General features: G+C 42.3%; 1 pseudogene; it reads left to right on the top strand.

The window, feature by feature from the left end:
• Nucleotides 1-5,531: 5,531 nt before the first annotated feature.
• On the top strand, nucleotides 5,532-7,028 carry LOC134363230 (CLIP-associating protein 1-like; annotated as a pseudogene).
• The last annotated feature ends 13,754 nt before the right edge of the window (nucleotides 7,029-20,782 follow it).

Here is a 20,782-nt window from a genome sequence, read left to right as displayed (position 1 = left end):
TTATAAGTGTTCACTTATACTCAATATTTTAATTTTTCTCTAAATGTTTAGTGAATGTCTCCAGTGAAGCAATCTGGTCCTGTGATTTTTTTTTTTTAATTATGAGATATTTGATTAGTGGTTTATATTCTTTTCTGGTTATGTCTGTTCAGATTTTTTATTTCTTCATGATTTAGTCTTCATAGTTTACATGTTTTCCAAAATGTGTTTATTTCTGCTATGTTAGCCCATTTCTTGGTGTACAGTTGTTCATAGCTGACACACATGTTCTTTTTTTATTTCTGTGGCATCAGTTACAACATCTTGTTTCATTTAGAATTTTCGTTACTTGAGTCTTCTCTCATTTCTTCTTAGCCATTCTAAACAAGGGTTTGTCAATTCTGTTAATTTTTTCAAAAAGTCAACTCTTAGTTTCATGACTTTTTCTATTGTTTTTCAATTGTCTATTTTATTTATTTCTACTCTAATCTTTATTTTTGCATTCTTCTAACATTGGGTTGACTTGGTTATCTTTCTTCTATTTCTTTGAGATAAAAAGTTAGGTGGCTGATTTCAGGTTTTTATTTTTTAACATAGGCCACACACTTACTGATAAAATCTTCTCTTATTCTGGTTTTTGCCTTAGAAGCATCATCACAGTTCTTTTCCCATAGATAATAAATCAGCAGGAAAAAGAAGTTTGAAGTCAGAGACAGTCATCCCAGAAGGATTGAAATCTAAGGTAAGGGCTCAGTTAGGGAGCCCCTAGAGGTGGTCTGAGGCTGCAGCATTCTGTCTGTCTGTCTGTCTGTCTTCAGTCCATTCATAAATAACATTCCTTTGGCCTTGTCCCTCCTACGTTGCTCATTTTGATCTTTTTACATTTTTCCTGTCATGGTGCTGATGTAATTGCAGAGTTAGTACTGGAAAACAACATGTCCTAAAAGTGGGAAATGATAAACTTTAGCAAGTGAGGCAGCAGATGTTTTTTCTTTCTTCACCATTGTAGAAAGACAGCCACAGTCCTGGGTCAGGAAATTATTTCTGCAAGTATTATTTTTAAAGGTACTCAAATTTCTGAGGCTGATTCTGTGCCCTGTGAAAGTGTCTTCAATCTCTAAATCCTGGGAGTTCGGAGGGGCTGTCTTCCCTTCTTGCCCAGGTTAATGATACTGAAATAAACGTGTGCTCTAAGGAAAGTGAACTTGGGTGTCTCCTTCAGTAGCAAGAGAGGGAGATTGGCTCTTTTTCCTCCTTTTTCCACGTACATTATACTGCTTACCCTGCATAATTTCTTATTTTAAGGAGACATTTGATAGTCTGTATTTTTTTAATTTAACACAAAGGAAAGAAAGAAAAACCACAACTCCTAGGCTGTAATAGAAACAGGATTTTAATATAATACTAAACTTTAGCATCTACTATTTAAAAAATAATTATTATTGTACTTCCCAGTAGGTAAAGAGGGATGAGTAAGAGCTTTTGGGGATAAGGGTCAGGGTCTTCCCTTCTTCTTCTGGCCCTACTAGAAACCAGGAAGAAGGTCACAATGTTCTCCTTCGCATCAGAGCTGGAGGAGCTGAACCAGGACCCTGAAAGCCCCGACTGCACCCTGATGCCGAGAAAGGGGCTCCACTTGATCTTATCGCAGGAGTTTGCTCCGCCACTGATAGAGGCCTCTGTGCTGGGGGCTTCATGACTGGATAGAAGAGCTGAACTACCGTGAGGCCTTCTCCCAGATTAATGGGCCAGCTTCCCCACCTCCTTGCACTATGTGCTTCAGCATCTGGTCAATCAAGAGGACCTCATTTGTCCCTGCCATGAGTGATCAATTGGCATTACCCTGTTTTACAGAGAAGAAAACCATGTCCCAGAGAGATGAGGCAACTCACCCCAGACACCAGGCTGGCCCGCAGTGAAGCTGTGATCCCAGTACCTGCTGTATGACTTTCTGAGCCCATGCTTAGTCCAAACATTCATTAAGTTTCCAGGCAGTTCACTCCTTCTTGCCAGGGAAGTTGCCCCTGAACTTCATGATGGCCATTTTTCTTGGCCTTCAGTGCGTTGCTGGTCACCTGGGATGAGGCCTCCCAGTTGTAGCTATAGGACAGAGAGGCAGCTGTGAGTCCACCAGACCTAAGATCTCTCTCCCAGTGCCTGCCCAGCAGCTAGAGTTTTGGTGTTCCAGTGGTCACCATGCAACAGGATCTGTGGCTTACCAGGGAATCATGGCTGTGGGATCTCTGCATCTGGCCACCAGGGAGAGTGAGAAGGGGCCAGTGCTTCAGTTGACTCTTGCTGCAGATCTGGCCCTAAATCTGGCACTGGTGCTACTGTTCACTCTAGAGTTGGTGCTGGAGATGCCTGTGGATCCAGAGCTGAAGATGAAAGATGAGAAAGATTCACCAACATAAGTCACTTTCCACTTGCTTTTCTAAACACAGAAGACATCTCCCTGCATTTAGGGAAAGTCTTAACTCATGAACCCCACATCCAGAGTCTTCCAGAAAGCAGTCCACCCCACTCCTCAGACTGTGCCTCAGTGGACTCTAGATACTGCACATAGGGAAACAGAACATGTTCATGATGCTGCAGGTCTGAGTTGGTTGCATTGAACTTCATGTGGGCCACTGTCAGCTGGAAACAGGGAAAGTTCTGGAGTTGACAGAAATCTTTTGAGTACTATTTCAGGCATGTGCCAAATATGGAAGAGATGGTTCTGGGAGTAGTCATATTGGCTGCAGTCAGAGACATGACATTTCCTTCCAAAATGCTCTTACATGGCACCCTTGTTTGGGTGTGTGCTGTTGGGACTGCCCCTGCTCATCCAGAAGAAAGACACACCCCAACCCCTGAGCCAGTATACCCTCCCCACTTTTAGGGGGTCCTTCTAGACCTCTAGCACACTAGTTTGTCTAGTTGGTCCAGGAGCCTGTCATCCCCTATCAGAATATGAGATGACATTCCTACTGAATGATGCCATGGGGGTGTCACATCGAATGTTCTCTGGACACAACCTGCTTATGAGGACTAGTGTGAGCCTCTGGCTCCCAGAATAGAACTGGGAATCATGAACTGGTAACTCCATTGTTCATTACGTTACGCCAAGTGTCTAGAAAAGTGACTGTAAATAGTAGGTACTTAATATATATTTGTTGAATGATTAAACCTCCTCCCAAACCTTCTTAGATATCTGAGTGGGCCTGGAGCTCCTCTGCCATAAACAAGAACCAGGCATGCTGCTCTGCCCACAGAAAGGACAAGGACCTCCAAGGTGGCATCTCAAACCTCCTTTACAAGCAGGAAAATTTTTTCCTTCTATGTGATTTTTAAAACTAGCAAAGCCCCTGTGTCAATGGGGGGGGGGTGATAAATTATTTACAGGGGAGGTGGTAATAATAAGAACAAGCACAGCATATCTGGGAGCCATTTCCAGAGAGAGCCAAGCATGAGGTAAACACCAGTCATGGCCTGTCCTGTTTAGTCCCTACAAAACAGGGACTAAACATCCTGTTACACCCTACTTTTCAGTATAGCAAATTTTTAAGCTCAGAGAGCTTCAGTGGCATTTCCAAGACACAGCTCATAGGTGACAGACAGAGCCACCCCTGTGACTTGCAGGGAATGAGCACTTACATATTTAAGAACTGATCCAGGAACTGGTTAATAGTTCCCAAGGGCCAGTAGGAGCACAGAAATGTGGTGACGTAGGAGATGTTTCTACCCTAAAAGGCTTGTTTCAGAGACTCCACCAGCATCTCCAGCATGTCTGCATCACGAAGGTGTTACTGTATGATGGTATAGTTTGGGATTAACTCATTTTCCTGTTGGGTGGGACAAGGAGGGACACATAGTCAGTGGTAGCTCCATACGCCACTCAGGAGATTGGGGTCGGAAGCTCAGATGAAGAAGACTCAGTCCCTCAGGGACTGGTGCATGAGGAGAGATGAGTGCTTTTAGTGAGAAGTTTTCTAAATTTTAAAAAACCAGTCTGCAGGAGGAATCGCTAAATTATTAGTAATGTTGAAATAATTAGTTGTGAGGTCATTAGGCTGAGATGGCTCTACTGCTCTTGGTGCCTAAATAGCAAACTGACACTTAACTCAGAGTAATTGACTCCTATCAAAACTGTCAGCTAGCCTTTAACGACAGACTTTCCACTTTAATCCATCAAATATTTTATTTGTTTTTCTGCTATGAACACTTAATAAAAGTTTCCCTCTTACATCCATTGGTGGAGCCCTGAGTCACTTGGGTCTGGTGCTGCCTAATTTATGAATTACTGCTTTCTCAAATAAACTCTTTAAAACTTTAATGTGCCTAAGCTCACTTTTACCAGTTTTAGTATTAGAACTGGATTTGAAAGAGACGCCCCCCAGCAATGACCCACTGGAGCAGTGAGTGCCAGGTGTGGGCCCTCGCCTAACGCCTTACGCTCGCCCCTTTCTTGCTGTGCATTTGGAGGTCACCACCAGGAGGCCCCTCTTGAATCCAAGCTCAAAAACTTGACATTCTGAGATCTCTGACTTTATTTTGGCATTTTTGGCATTTTTGATCTGAACTAGGTCCAGTATCACCGGGTTCCCCTTAGAATTGGGTCTGACAGGAACCGGACTGGGTTCAGTAGGAAGCCTCTGGTAGGTAAGGTACTGTGAAGGCAGGAAACAATGGGTTCCTCTGAATCCATAAACTCTGGGAATCCTTTATCTCAGAGCCTGGGCTTTTCTAGAGACAAGGCAAACCTTACTAAATATAATTTTGAATTAAAGTGAATATATGGGAATGTTCTTAACTTAAAGTTATTCAACTATGAGGTGCATTGTAAACAATGGCATGCATTTCTCGATTGGTGTGGAGAGAATACTAAAACACTAAATGAATCTAAAATTGCCTGCCTAGAAGACTTTATGAAAAGCAAACAGACACATGTCTTTATAGATACAACCACCATAGGAACCAAAAGGATACAATTTTGTTGCTGTTGTTGTTGGCAGCTGGTTGGTAAAGCAATCAAACCCTGGATCTTGGAGTTTTGGGCACCGTGCTCTAACCAACTGAGCTAACAGGCTCGCCCCAAAGGGATATTCCTGTAAGCATTTAAATCCAAAACTGAGAGGTCCCAACCTAAAGAACCAAGTGTCCTGAGATACTGACCTTTATTGTTTACAACCAGGCTACTGGGGGGGAAAAAATCTGTCTTCTTTTTACACAAGCCATATGTAATCAGTCATAATTTTAGATATTATTTTTGAACATTGTATACCACAGAAATGACCAAATTAATTCGTGAATTGCAATATCAAAAATTCTCATCAGATATTTACCAGTGGTCATTTTAAATCTTTTATCATTCATAGTTAATTATTTTAAACTAATCCTTTTCTAAAAGTTTTTGCAAATGATTAGTGTTTAAGAAGATTTATGCAGAAGAGTATGACATTGTGACTTATTAGTTCTGTGCTGAAACAAAGACAAATAAGTCATAATGGTCACAAAGAGTGACACTTAATGCCTGAGATTTTGTCAATCTCTCACAAATGAGAGGGTAACCAAAAACTTCAAACCCGAGAAAGGGAGCACAAATTGTGCTCAGCTCTCTGTCTGAATTGGACACTCTCGAATTTACCTTGTTACTTAGTGCCTTGCCCAAAATATTCCAGGCTGCAGCCACCAGATTCCTGCATAACCAAAAATCCAGTAACACCAGTGAGGACTCTCCAAGCAATACTGTTGGCCAGACACCCTCCTGACACACCAGCAGCAGGAACAGCCCCCTGACCTCACCCACCAACTCTTCCCAGGGACTCTGATACACAGAACCTGAACTCTGAAGAAATCTATAGTTCTCTGTGTTGAGTTACAGAAGTCATAGAAGAGTTTAGTTTTTGAAGTCAAGAGGATATGAATGAGCCAATTAAACAAGATGGCCAAAAGGACCATGATGTTGTATCTCAAGATGGGGGGACTGCCTCCCCTGCCATTGAGGGCCATGGAGGCAGTGAAGTGGAAGGAGGCAGGACAGCCCTAGAGAAGAAGACCTCTCTCCTCAACACTCACCTCTGTGTACTTTCCCAGGGCTGTGGGTACAAGACTACAATCTGTACCCCTACTTAATCCCTAACAACACCCATGACAAGACAGCCCTGAAGGAGGCCATGTTTGACAACATATGCCCACTGACCACTCTAGCCTGGTGGCTGCCCTTGTGAAAGGGCTGCTTAACTACAATGGGCAGGTGGAGGAGTGGAAGGGTGTCCTGCCAGAGCTGCTCACAATCACACGGGAAGACAGCCTGGGCGTCTGGGAGGGGCATTTCAGGAACATTCTGCTGCTGCTGTTGGAGACCCTTGGGGGAAAAGGCCATTCCATTTGAACACTAGCTTTGAGAGTTTTATAGGATATTCTGAGAAGCCAGACAGGAAGATTTTAAAAACATAACAACTACAATTCCTTGAAGTTGATATGACAAGCAAACAGAAAGGACATTGTTGGGTGGGAGGGAAGAGGGAGGGAGGTTTCGGTCATGGGCCACAATAATCAACCACATTGTATATCGACAAAATAAAATTAAAAAAAAAAAAAAAACTACTCAGGGATGACCATCATGAAGACTGTGGAAGTCCACAAAGACTCCCATCGGGAGGGGGTGGGAGTGCCAAGGAGGTGGCGTCCACACTGGCCAGTTCCACGCAGCCAGAGCAGTGCATAAAGTTCTCTGCCCCATTGTCCAGATGGCTGATACCCATCGACCTCGCCACTGTCAAGATGCAGACCAAAGTCCCTGAGAGGATCGCCGAGGAGTCCTTGCTGCAGCTCCTCAGTGACATCACCCTGGGCTTGCTGCAGGGTTATGACAACACCGACAGTAATGCTCATAGGGCCAGTGTATTTTCATAGTGGCAATTTATTCCATAATCAGAGAAGATCTGAAATCTCACCTCTCCCAGCTCATGGAGAGCAAGATGAAGTTATTAAACTTACGTATAAAGAAGGTCCAAACCACAAACAGCAGCAGCAGCTCCTCTTCTGACACCCTCACGTGCAGCTAGTGGTGGCACCAGTCTCTCTGTGTAGACCCAGAAGTAAAGGGTGATGCCTCTCAGAGACCTCTCCCCACCCCTTCGTCAGCTGCACAGTCAGTACACAGAGGCCCACAGGTATTTATTGCCATCGGCACTTTGGTCGCTTCCAGCTTTGGTGTAGAGCCTGACTGTTACCGATTGCAAAGGAAGCAAGACCTGCACTGCAGTCCTCGCACAGAGCAGCAGGAGCAAGAGAAGATGGGCTCCACGTGCTGTACGGACTGTGAGATCAATACTGTGTGTGTGTGAAGGTGCTAACAGTCAGAATTCTCTAGCCAATCCTTGGTTAAAAGTGGTATTTCTTTGTTTGTTAATAACAGGTATGGGGTTGGGGCGGGTGTTCCTCATTCTTAGCTTGTTTTCTGTGGAGACAGCCTGTGTGGGGCAAAGCCCTGCCCCTCTCACAGCCAGCACCGTGAATGACTGCATGCTTTAACTTGTGTTTTGAGGCCTACTAAAAATGGGAATCAAGTCTGGGCCAAAAAAGGAGAAAAGCCTGACGATGGCCCTTCACAATCACTTGGATTTCTGCTTATCATACCCAGACTGGAGGCCGACTGCTGCCCTGGCTTTTAGCACAGAATCAGTAGGGCTTCCCCCACAGTCTCCTTCCAGCCCCCTCTGAACAACTCCACAGACAATTCCTTCCCGAGAGCTTCCATTCAAAAGAAATCTTAAAGTTCAAATCCAAACACAAAAATATGGTAAATGTCTAGCATCATGTAGGAATGCCTGAAACAGCATTTCATGAAGCACGAAAGATTTAAGAGAGGCAGTGTGTCCGCTTTGCAACTAAGAGCATGGGAAAACATTACGCTACAGAGACTCTCCCAGGACCCTTCTGTTTTTGAGAGTCGTTGGTGGTTCAGATTTAGCACCATCTTCTTTTCTCTCTTCCCAAGCTCCATGTAAGTGGTTCAGTTCTAAAATGTTCTCAGTTAATCTGGTAAATGGCAACTTAACCATTTCAGTTTTCCTTCTCTGTTTAATTTGCAATCAAGAACAAAGAAAAGTCTAGAAAGACTGGGTATCAGAATATATGTTTTTTAATTTCATAAAGCAAAGTACTTCCTTGATTTTCTGTTGAAATAATCATTGTTTAAGGAAAAAGTAATTATGATGAGTGGTGGATTGCAGAAAAAACAGGATTCAGAACACATTTTGAGAGTCTGTTTCCTTGTTTCCTTTCCTTCTATGAGAAACCACCAGCTCCTCTTCCCATTTTTAACCTCTTGAGGGTCCGATTGCTCCAATAAGAGTAACTATAGATTTGGAGTCTGGTTAAATAACTTTTGGGTAAATTCTTAAGCCAAAGGCAATTCTTAATGAAATCATGAAGCTTTCAATGATCTCTTACTATTCTATTTTAGATTTTCTAAATTGAATTGATTTTTCCGTAAGGAAAATTCTTCTTTTGATGTTAATTGTAATGAAATATTTGCTATTCCAATGCAGAGTCCACTGCTGGGACTGAAAGAAGCGGCCAGGGCACCTGAGTGTACTGTTCTCAACACTGATTTCCACAGACCACCCCCTTCTCTGACCCTCCAGATTTGATGTGGAAAGTTGTAAAAGACAGATATTTTGTTTGGACATATGCACTGAAAGTGAAGGTCTCATAATGTGCAGGAGCAGTGAAGCACCAGGCTGCTGTCGCTACTGTGTGTGCCCGTGTGTGCCCGTGTGTGCCTGTGTGTGTGGAGGGGGACCTTGCACATGTGAGGTACCCACTGCTGCTGTTCAGGGGACTTCAGGGGTGTGTTTTCAGTGAGTGAATGTTATTGACTTACTTTGGCTCAAAATGTAGCAGCACCAGGCCTTACTTTTATTGACTAATACTGTTTGTTAATATATCACTAATGGTATTTCCTTTTTATATTCTACAAGTGAGCCAGGGAGTCTTTTGGTTACTCCTCTGTTGTAGAAATGTGCATTTGGCTGGTTATTTAGGTGTACTTTTATACCTAATGCAGTTAGATAGGACTTTCTCCTGTCTTGGAGCTCTTTGACCCCCCAGAAGCTCACAACAGTCCCCTGGTGTAGTTGGGAAGGACCTTGAACATTGTTTGATGTCCTCATAGTGTTCACAAAGGGCTAGCTTCAAATGTCACTTTCCCAATCTTCAGTCTCCTGACTTACAAAGAGGTTCAAATCCTCCACAGGTCTCTTGGCCTCAGTCTGAACACTGCTGCCCACCACACTGCCAGGGGGTCTTGCATGACACCACTACCTTACCTGAAGGGTGGCCACATGACCGTTGTCCCCTCCCAACCCTGCCAGCTGCAGCTGCCTTGCCTTGCCCCCACCTCCCTGCAGGGCCCTGTTCAGATGAAACAAGGGAACACAAGAGCAGAGCACCTAGCGCTGTGTTTGTCTCCCCGTCTACCTAACCGTCCAAGGCCTCGACCGCCCCCACAGGGAGGAGGCCACTTCCTCTGCCTCCTTCTTCCCTTCAGGCTGCGGCCTCACTCTTCAGGCCCGAGGCTGGGCAGGGCAGGGCCTTCCCCAGGTGCACCGTGTGCGCTTCCCACAGATGCCGCCAGGTCGCCTTCTCTGTGGCCCATCACCAGCCCAGCAGTACCCTGCACAGGGAATGCCACTGGTCTTGGCTAACAGATCTTTTTTTCTTTCTTTTTTTATTTCCTTTTTCTGCTGCCCTTTATTTACCAAGTATAGTATTATACTTTAAAGGACAGTAAATAAGAACTTTGTAGAATACCCCAAGGATTTTATGAATAATAGTGTCTGGAAATGACAAAGAAAAAAATCAAACTGAAAAATATCAGCCACCAAAATAGTTTTGGTGGCACTGTGTTCACACACATGGTCCCCACACCCCTGTTGGGTGGATTTTTTTTTCTTTTTGGGGGTTGAGGTTTTTTCATGTTACATTGGTATCTATATTTATATCTTGTTTCACTTTCAAGTGTATCATGGCAAATGTACAGACTTTTTTTATTTATGTGCTAGGATTTTCTAAAAAAGAGAACAATAAAAAAATTTTGGATTTGCCCTACAATAAGTAAAACAATGCAAAAAATAAAATAAATAAAATTCTAATGTGCCTAAGTTTATCTTTAAAAACAATAACAAATGAGTGGGTGTGGCTATATTCCAAAATTACTTATATACTCTGCAATGTGAATTTCATATAATTTTTACATCATCAAATATTTTCTTTTGATTGTTTTCAATTATTTAAAGAATATAAACTCTGTGGTTAAGTCACAGGGTCAAAAAAAAAAAATAGGCAGAGAGCCAAGTTTAGCTCTCAGGCAACAGTTTGCAGTTACATGAGCCAGACGATGGCAGAAGACAATTTTTTATTTAACATAGGAAGTTGGGGTGATAATTTAACAACCAGTGTCATGTTTGGCCTAGATGATAGGAGTGAGAAAACTACAAAGAAGAAAAGATAACCAGACTCTGATCTGAATGGCCACTGAGAGTTCAGGCTGATTTCTAGGGTTGGTTCTTGTTTATTCTAGGCCCATAGCTTCATATTCTTTCTGTCAGTGACTTTAGTGGAACATGGGACAGGTCTGGATATGAAACTTCAGGGTCACCTGTTCCAAGGATGTGGCTTTGGGAAGACCAGAAATACTGTCCCAGTGGAGGAAGGACCATGAGCCAAGGTATGGCCCAGAAGTTGATCTCGAGGGATGGTGGCCAGGCAGGGATGTCCAGTCCTTGTAGATGTGTAGCCTCCACTGTCCAGTGAGGGGGCCATAGTTGGGATCCTTCTCATGCTGGATGGGTCAGCCCTAAAGATGCCCTCTCTTGGTTCTACCACTTCAGAAATTCTTTGATGCCCTAATAAGGTGGATGGCATGATAGAGCTGGAACCTCTTCAGCTACTTCCAGAAGGCCATGCAGCTGTGGGAGACACACAGAGTGCACTATCGGTGCAGGAGCTAGAGGCTGAGCAGAGGATGGAGCGGCACCTGCAGAAGCACAGCCTGGAGAACCAGGTGTAGCCCCCACCCCCTGGGGAATCCACAGGGAATGAGGTGTGGGCCATACTCACACTGTCAGCTGCCCTGAGGACTCAGCATGGTGGCCTGTGAACTCAGGATTCAGATGCAAAAATGAGAGAGGGGAGAGAGCTTTTATTTATATTTTATGCCAGAAACAAACAAAATAACTAAAACCAGATTTTAGACCCAAATGTAAATCTTAATGCCATAAAACACATACAGATGAGGAAAACAAGGTTTGCTTTTCTCATGGGACTGTATGGGAGTGTCAGAAACCTCCCCGAGCCAGATCCCAGCTGTGTGTTGTGTTCCTGGAGTGAAGCATGTCTGTAAGAGAGTGTGCAAGACAGACCCACGGACAAGGAGTATTGAGCATCTGCCTCTTGCAATCACTCTGCCCCACAGGAAATCACAAAGTCAGGGGCAGGGGAGATGTACTCAGAGTCTGATTTTAGGTATGACTGGTGATGAGGAGAGCAAGAAGGTGGTGCCATGTGTTGGTGTAGCAGGGGACTAACCAGGTGGAGTCGGTGTCCCTGGGGAGTCCCATTTGAGCTGGGCCTCTTGGGGTATAAAGTGGGAATGGAAGACCATTCACACAGAGAGAAGAGTCCCAGGACCTGTAGCCAAGAGAGTGTGGGCAAACAAATTTGCTGCCCCTGTTGTAGAAAAGAAAGTCCTGGGCCTGCCCTGGGCAGTTGAAGTTTAGTTCCAGCAGCTGGGACTCTGTGTGTCTCTGCCAGCTACTTCTGCTTCCTCTTGTTGTGGGCTGCCAAAATAAGAAGGCCACTCAGTGAGCTTATGGGCCAACTGAGGCAGCAAGGTCACAAGGAAACATGGAAGATTTACCTGAAAAAGGCCAAATATTTTTGGAAGAACATGAAATTCAGGTAGGACAACCAGACCCCCAAAATCAAAAGTGGATGTCCCGAAACTCATATTCAAGGCCACAGGCAGCTTGCTTAGAAGCCCATGGGTGTTCCCAGAAAGATGAAGGTGAAATTTTTGCCTGTGACTAATTAGGTTGTGTTCTTTGGCAGGTCTGCTCTCAGTGAACACAGAAGCTTCCAAGGAGAATTTTTAAAAGATTTTTGGAAAGAGGTTTCAAAACCATATAGTGAAAATTTAAGAAAATGGACCTTTCTTTTCAAAGTTTAGACATGCCTGGTCTTTGTTAAAGAAGAAAAACATCAACCAATACCAACATGTAGAAAATTCCCTTATCCCCGAACTATTCCTTTTTATGGACATATGCATTTAGACTGATAGAAGGATATAGATTATATTGATAAAGATATGTAGATAGATAGATACGCATATATAATATTCTTTACATAAGTGTTGAAAATTGATTTATAACTACAGATATATTTCAATTTTTAAATGACCACATGAAATTCATTATTATGAAAGCTTCATAATTATTTGACCATTCCCAATTGATCGGCTTTTCTTCAGTTGGTATCAATTTCTCAATGTTACAAACAGTTCCTTGTGAACTTCCTCATATCTTTGTGCCTTTGTACAACTAATGTTGTAAGGACCATTCACAGAACAAAATTGTGCTGTCAACTGGTTGCAGTACTTGGATTTAAGAGCATAACTTCAGGCAAATATGTAACACTCTGAGCCTTGATCTTCCTACCTAAGAAGGAGATAAATGTCTGGGCCTTGGGGAATTTGAAAGTTTCATGAGATAATCTAGATAAGATTCAAAGATAGGGTTAGGACAGTGAACAGGAAAAGAAAGCTCATACCAAACCAAGCAGAAAAGTCTCTCAGCTGTGTTTTTCAAATTTTACAAAGAGCATGTATTTCTTGTATTAGCCAAAAAAAAAAAAAAAAAAAGACAAACCTAATGAAGGGCAGTTGCTTTAAAAGAAACACCCTCACAACAGCTCCATGAGGAACTACATGCCAGATTCCATCCCCCACCCTTATGGAATCAATATAATGACTCCTGCCTGGGGTCTTCCACTCTCAGCTGAGCCCTCTTCAGATAGGAGGGATTGTTTTTGCATCCTCTTGACATATGAAGTGATGGAGTGCCCGGCCATCACACTGCAAGAACTCAAATCCTACAGCCGTATCCTCCAGAAATATTTGAACAGACGTGGAAATAAATAGACACATGTAGACATTTACGTTTGGCTTTTGGATGGCATTTCTGTTGCCCTGCCAACTGGACAATGTCATGGCTGGAAACACTAACCAGCCAGAGTTCACCACTTTATTCCACCGTCTGTGTTTACAGAGGAGCAGGAGGCCGGAGACAGGGAACGCAAGGCTGCTGGACTCTTCTTGTAACTCAGCATCGTCTCTGCTCTTCCCCCTCACTCTTCACCTAGAAAATGTCTTTGACTGAAACCTCATCCTTCTCTCTCCTCTTCCCCAGGCCTTTGTCTGTCTTGTCCACAGTCCATAGAATAAGGAACGACAGGGCCCCACAAGAGCAAGTATTTATTCTGAGGATTTAATCTCATCAATATGAAAAAGAAGCCATAATTAATCCAATTACAGATGAAGAAACTGAGGCCCTGAGAGTTAGTAATGGCCATGACCTCCGAGACAGAAAGCAGTAACACCCGGGATACAAATCTAGAGCCTGTAATTCCAGAGTCTTGAACAAACCACTATGTTTACTGGCTTTGGAATTATCCAGGGAAAAATTTCTAGATATAATTAATTAGATTTGTGTGTTGAAACTTAGCATACATATCTAAAAGTATGAAAGTAGTGTTATAGCTCAATAAATTATCTAAATCAAACACATCTCAAAACCAGTGTCCACAAGAAACAGAACATCGCCAGCCCTGCAGGAGCCCCTTTTTGCTCCCACTCCAAGATCCTACCTTATCTTCCTCAAAGGTAACCCATTTGCTAACTTTTGAATTAGCTTTGCTTGTTTTTAACTTTATATAAATGGAATCATATGGAATGTACTGGTTTATGTTGGTTAATTTAATTACATTTGTAAATTTCAGAAATTGTGCATGTGTGCACTTGGGGATGTATGTGTGTGTGTGCGCGCATGTGCGTGTGTGTGTCTGTGTGTGTCTGTGTCTGTGTCTGGCTGGCATGGGGATCCAAGCCCATGGCCTTGGTTTTACCAGCTCCATGCTCTCCCAAGTAAGCCAACAGGCCAGACCAAATTTCAAAAGTATTTTTGAACATGACTGTGGTTTGTTCTTACTTCTGTGTAACATCCCATTATAAAAAATATAACCCATTTTATTTATCCTTTTTATTATTGATGAACAATAATAATAATTGGGTTGCTTCAAGTTTGGAGAAGCATCCAACAATGCTGTTCTGAGCATTCTTCTGCATGGTGAGCATATGAAGGCATTTTATTGCATATATGTACCTAAGAGTGAATTTGTTGGGTCACCGAGTGTGTTTATAGCCATCTTTATCAGATACTAATAACGGGCTGGGAAAGTGGATGGAACAGGTGACACACACAGCAGTGTGCCAGCATCTTGGTTCCTCTACGTCCTCACCAACACTTGATATTGCTGGTGGTTTTTATTTTTGCAATTGCATAGTGGTGTCACATTGTGATTGTACTTTGTATTTTACTGATGAGTAACTTTGTGGAACACTTTTCATACATTTGTTGGACATCTGGTTATCTTTTTGTAAAATGCCTATTTAAATTGTTTGCCCATTTTTTCCCCAGTGAAGTGTTTCACTTTCGTTTTCATTTTCTTATTATTTATTCAAAGAGCAGGTAGAGTCTGGAGGTGGGAAGATCATGTGAGACTTACTTCAAGAGCAGAGATCTTGTGCCTGCATGTCTGACCCTGGAAAGGAGACCTGGCTGCCCCATACCCCATGTCTACCTGCACTGGCCATGTTGGGAGGCCTGTAAACCCATGTGCATCTAAGCCCATCCTTCATCACCACTCCATCTGGTGTAGATGGAGCCCTAATTCAAGTCTTTGCTGAGAACACACTTGTCCTCCTCATTTACTATTGGGAAACTAAGGCCCAGAAAGAGACTGAGACTGGTCCAAACCAAAGGAGGTTGGCAGAGTCCAGGATATTAGGTAGGGCTCCACCTCTTCCCATCAGGATTTCTTTGAAAATGAGAGCCACTAAGAACCTAAAAGTCCCCTGCCCACTCTATCTCCACATGGGGACATTTTTCTTTCCATATGTCCATATGAGCGTAAGTGCACATGCATGCGTGCACAAACACACGCACGCACGCACACACGCACACACACACGCACACATGCACACGCACGCACATACACACGCATGCACATACACGCACGCACGCACACGCACGCACGCACACACCCACACATACGCGCGCGCACACACCCACACATACGCGCGCGCGCACACACACACACACACACTGACTTCTCAAGTGGAGACCATGAAGGTGGAAGCAGAGAAGGGGCAAATACTTGGAAAGTGAAAAGGGGGGGGAACAAAAAGTTGCAGGCAGCTCTGCCATGGGGCAGTGGCATCCACTGTCCTTGTCACATGCCCAGGGTCCCAGAGCATGGGCAGAGGATCTGGAAGGTTCCTAAAGTTGTGGCTGGGCCAGGGCCATCACCAGCACAGCTGTGAAAGGACTGAACTGCAGTCTACTTATGTGAGCATCTGGAACTAGGATGAGCCGACCCACCCTGTTGTAGACAGTGGCTGCAGAAAAAACGTGTCCGTTTTCTTCTGTATAAAGTGTGGTGCTTCCAGTAAGTGACCCCAGGTGTTTCAGATGCTCAGAAAGTGTCTGATGGCTTTGGTTCTCCATCAAAGGCCCATTGTACTCTGACTCCCTGATAAAAATGCTTTTCACTTCTGCAGCTTCTTTAAAGCAGATAGAGGCGTGGGGCTTGAGTGGAGGAGACTTGGGATAGGGCAGAATCTATCAGATCACTGGACCTTGAGTCTGGGGTCCAGAGACAAGACTAGTTCTTATTGCATTTTTGATATCCTCATTGAGAAGTGGACAAAAATTATTGCCTTGACACAGGTGAGAATATTTCATCGGTGAAGTGCACACCCCATAAGGTTAGAATGGTGGCCCATGTGGCTGGAGGGAGCCTGAGAAGGATGAACAGCAGAGGGAGGGAAGATGCCAGGGAAAAATCCCTGGCCTGGGTGACTTAGTTATATGTTCCCCTCTGAAATAATTTCTCCAAAACTGAGCACCTTAAAACAGCACATATTTAATGCATCCCAATTTGTGTGAACCAGAATCTGGTCACAGCTGAGCTGAGGGCCTTTCAAAGCCTCTTCTGAGGTTGGAGCCATGGTCTCAACTGAAGCTTGACTGTGGGACTATCCAACCTCAAGATCATTCATGTGGGTATTGGCAGAATTCAGTTTAGACTCACAGACTGAATTTCTGTCCATTGGCCTCGATATTCCCTCAGGTCTCTGTCACATGGGTCTCTACAGAATGCAGCTTATAACATAGGAGCTTGCATCCAAAGTTTGAAAAATACAATGGAAAAGAAAGAAAGAGAGATAAAGAGAAAACTTTGAAAAGAGTAAACTGAAATGACAGATTTTTTATTGGAATCAAATCTTGGAAATTGCATTGGTCTGAATGTTTTTGTGCCACTCAAAAATCATATGTTGAAATCCTAATCCCCAATGTGATAAAATTAGAAAGTGGGGCCTTTGGGAAGTAATTGGGTCATGAGGCTGGACCCTTCATGAATGGGATGACTGGTCTTATGAAATGAACCCTGGAAGGCTCTCTCCTCCCCTCTCTGCCAGGTGAGGAGACAACCTGAAGTCTGCAGTCTGCAACCTGGAAGAGAGTCCTCACAAGAACCCAACCATGCTGGCACCTTGATCTCAGACTCCAGGCTCCAGAACTGTGAGAAATAAATTTCTGTTATTTTTAAGTTATCCTGTCTCTAATGCTTTGTCACACACTCTGAAATAACTAATACAGAAGTGATACTCTCACATTTGTTTTTTATTCTGTTTGGTCAGAAGTAAGTGAATAACCATGCAGTGTTGGGAGCTGTTGTGCAGGCTGCACCTCATAGGCTGACGTGAGGCTCATGTGTATCACTGTAAATATAGTGGAAAGGCCATGGAAGGCTTATTGACACAGGATAAAAATATGTGTATTTTATTTAATCTCAACATTTTACCACTGTGGAATGAAAAATGAGGCCAAAAAAGAAGTGACTTTCCCAAGATCACAGTGCTTGAAGACAGGCCTGTTTGAGTTGTATTCCATGCTACCTCTCACTTTTTTGGCAGGGGGAGTTAATCCTTTTATCTCTAAATGTGTGTATTATCTACATGTGACACAAAACCATGAGTTTTATAAGTTTTATTTTGGATTATCCTGATGAATTTCCTAGGAAGTAGATGCTAGCATGATTCCCATTGTGCATGTTGGGAGACTGGGGAGGCCTCAGAAGCACAATGACTTGTCTGGATTCACAGAAATGGTAAGAAAAAGGAGGTTCTGATACAGCTCTGTGTTCTCAAGCCTGAGGCACTGGCTGCATTCAGTTTTGTCCCAAGGGGCTAAGGCAGGGCTGTGTTTGCACAATTGTGTACAGTTAAGGAGATGACATTGGGGAAGAAGGTGAGCAGCCAGCAACCTAGAGGAACCTTAGAGTAGACTATATTGAAGAAAGAAACCCAGGTCACGTAACAGTAAAGAAGTTAACACTTTCTTGGTAACAGACCCAAACAGAACTTAGAACACTAGTGACCAGGCATCTACATTCAAGAGACAGCCTTCTGTTTAGCTCATTTGACAGGTGACACTCAAGAGAACAAGATACTCTCCTCCTGTGTCCCAACTTTCTGAGGTGCTTCCCTCAGGAAAGCCTGGAGTGAGAGCATTTTTCAATGATGTAGACATTGGCTCAGCCCTTACCCCTGACACCTTTGGTCATTTCGTAGAATCACCCACAGATAACACAGGACAGCTCAGGGCAGGTCCATTTAAGACAGTCCTCACCTGTGATTCTATCTGGGCAGTTCTTCACCTGCTCCTCACTTCTGTGTTTGTGTACGCGTGTGTGTGTGTGTGTGTGTGGTGTGTAGCAGAGATGAAAGAGGCCCATCTTGGAAAGAATCAGGGTGTTAGGGGTTGGAACCTTCTTAGTTCTGTCATGTTTACACCCCAAGTCATGGCTGGCAGGATAGAAAGGTGCAGGTTGGAGACCAAGGTTATCTACTCAGATGTACTCAGAACCTAAAAGGGGAATCCCTTAATCTGCCAAAACCTGTCTTTAAAGACTATAAGCATTGTTTATCCTTTAATTGCACAGACACTAATGCAAGTCTAACAGATAACGAAGTATCAGTGAAACATAATAGTATCAAAGGAAACTAATAAAGCTCCAGAAACTAACTTTAAAGAAATGGAGATCTACTAATTAGTCGAAAAAGAATTCAAAATAATCATCTTAAGGAAGCTCGATGAAATGCAAACAAACAAAGAAACCAAAAGCAACAACCAAAAAACAACCCACAGATAGAGAACTAAATGAAATTAGAAAAACAATGTATAAACAAAATTAGAAGTTTAAAAAAGAAATACAAACTACAAAAATAGGATCAAACAGAACTCCTGGACAGAAGAATACAGGGACAGAACTGGAGAAGTGAATGGAGAGCTCCAGCAGCAGACTTGACGATGCAGAGGAGAGACCAAGAAAACTCAAGGGCGGGTTGTTTGAAATTAGTCAGTGAGAGGAACCACACCACCACCACAACAATGACAACAAAATAGAAAAGAGTGAGGAAAGCAAGGGGGACCATGGAGCACCATCAGCTGTGTACACCTAGAAGAGCCATAAAAGGGGGAAGGAGGTTTATTTAAAGAAATACTGTCTGAAAACTTGCATATCTTGGAGGAAGATGGATATCAAGAAGCTCAAAGAGGGCCGAGCCCGTGGCGCACTTGGTAGAGTGCCGCGCTGGGAGCGCGGCGACGCTCCGGGTTCGGATCCTATATAGGACTGACCGGTGCACTCACTGGCTGAGTGCCGGTCATGAAAAAATGACAAAAAAAAAAAAAAAAAAGAAGCTCAAAGAACCTCAGGCGTGATCAACATACAAACACAATAAAATCTGAAGCAAATTATCAAATTGTTTAAATTCAAAAACAATGAGTCTTAAAAGCAGCTGCAGACAAAAGACTCATCACATATAAGAAAACCCCCATTAAGGTGTCACCTGACTTATCAACATAAGCCTTGCTTGCCAAGAGAAAGGGAGATGAGTATATTCAAGTGCTGAAGAATGAAAAACTGAAATCCTAACAAGAATACTGTGCAGGGAAAACTGTCCTTCAGAAATGAAGGAGAAATGGAGACATTTCTAGACAAGTAAAAGTTGAGGGAGTTTATTACCACTACCACCTGCCTTAAAAGAAATACTAAAGTGAGTCCTTCAAATTAAAAGGACAGTAATCAAAAACAAGAAAATATACAAAATTAAAAATCAGAATAGTAAAGATAAATATATAATCAAATTGAGAATACTCTGATATTCTAATATAGGTGTGTAAATCATTTATATCTCTAGTATAAAAGATAAAAGAAAAAATTCTTATAAATTTGATTATCAACAAATTAAGAGATGCACTATACAAAATTTTTATAAAATTGTGACATCAAAAACATGAAATGTGGGCCTTGAGCAAAAGTTTACACTTTTTGTATGCTATCAAAGTTAAATTGTTACCAGCTCAAATTAAAATGGCATAGCTATCAATGTTTTATGTAAGTCTCCTGATAACCACAAAGAAAACAGCCTGTCGGAGATAGCCAAAATATTAATAGTAAGGAGCTCTTCCAAGATGGCACCCTAAGCTTTGCATCCTCATAGCAAAGGCAGAAGATAAGAAAATATCCAAACATTGTATGAAGAGTTCCTTTTATAAAAGCCTTAATACCATTCATAACGGAGGAGCCCAATGATATAATCATCTCCTAAACACCCCACCTCTTAATAGAATTCCATTCAAGATTAAGTTTCAGCATTAAACTTGGAGGTACACATTCAAATCATAGCAAAAAAGAAATTTCAAAAATTCACAAGTATGTGAAATTAAACAACATGCTCCAGAACAAGTTATAGGTCAAGGTATCAATCAAAATCAAAATCGAAATCAATCAAAATATATTATGAGAAAAACAAAAAAGAGGCATGACATATCAAAACTTATGGGATCAGGAAAGTGGTTGTAATAGGAAAGTTTATAGTAATAAATACCTACACTTAAAAAATTCTCAGAGGAAAAACCTAATATTACAACCTAAGGAACTAGAAAAACAAGAACTAATAAAGCCCAAAGTTAGCAGACAGAATGAAATAGCAAAAATAAGCAAAGTCAGCGGAAGGAATGAAATAGCATAAACAAACAAACAAATAAATAAAATAGAGATTAAAACAATAGAAAATATCAACAGAACTGAGTTGTTTTTGTTTTCTTAAAAGATAAACTAAGTTGATAAAATTTTACCTTGGCTAACTAAGAACAAAATGAGAGGAGACAAATAAATAAAATAAATAATGAAGTAGAAGACATTACAACTGATGTGTGAGAAAAATAAACAAACAAAAACTTAAGAAACTACTCTCAGCAAGTGTACAGCAACAAAGTGGATACCTAGAATAAACATACGTTTTTAGACACCTACAACCTACAAGGACTAAATTATGAAGAAATAGAAAATCTGAACAGACCAATAACAAGTAAGGGGATTGAATAATTAATAATAATCAAAAACAAAT

This window comes from Cynocephalus volans, chromosome 14, assembly GCF_027409185.1.
Source record: "Cynocephalus volans isolate mCynVol1 chromosome 14, mCynVol1.pri, whole genome shotgun sequence".
NCBI lineage: Eukaryota > Metazoa > Chordata > Mammalia > Dermoptera > Cynocephalidae > Cynocephalus > Cynocephalus volans.
Note: the sequence above shows the minus strand (reverse complement) of the source record. Positions and strands in the feature narration are given on the sequence as shown.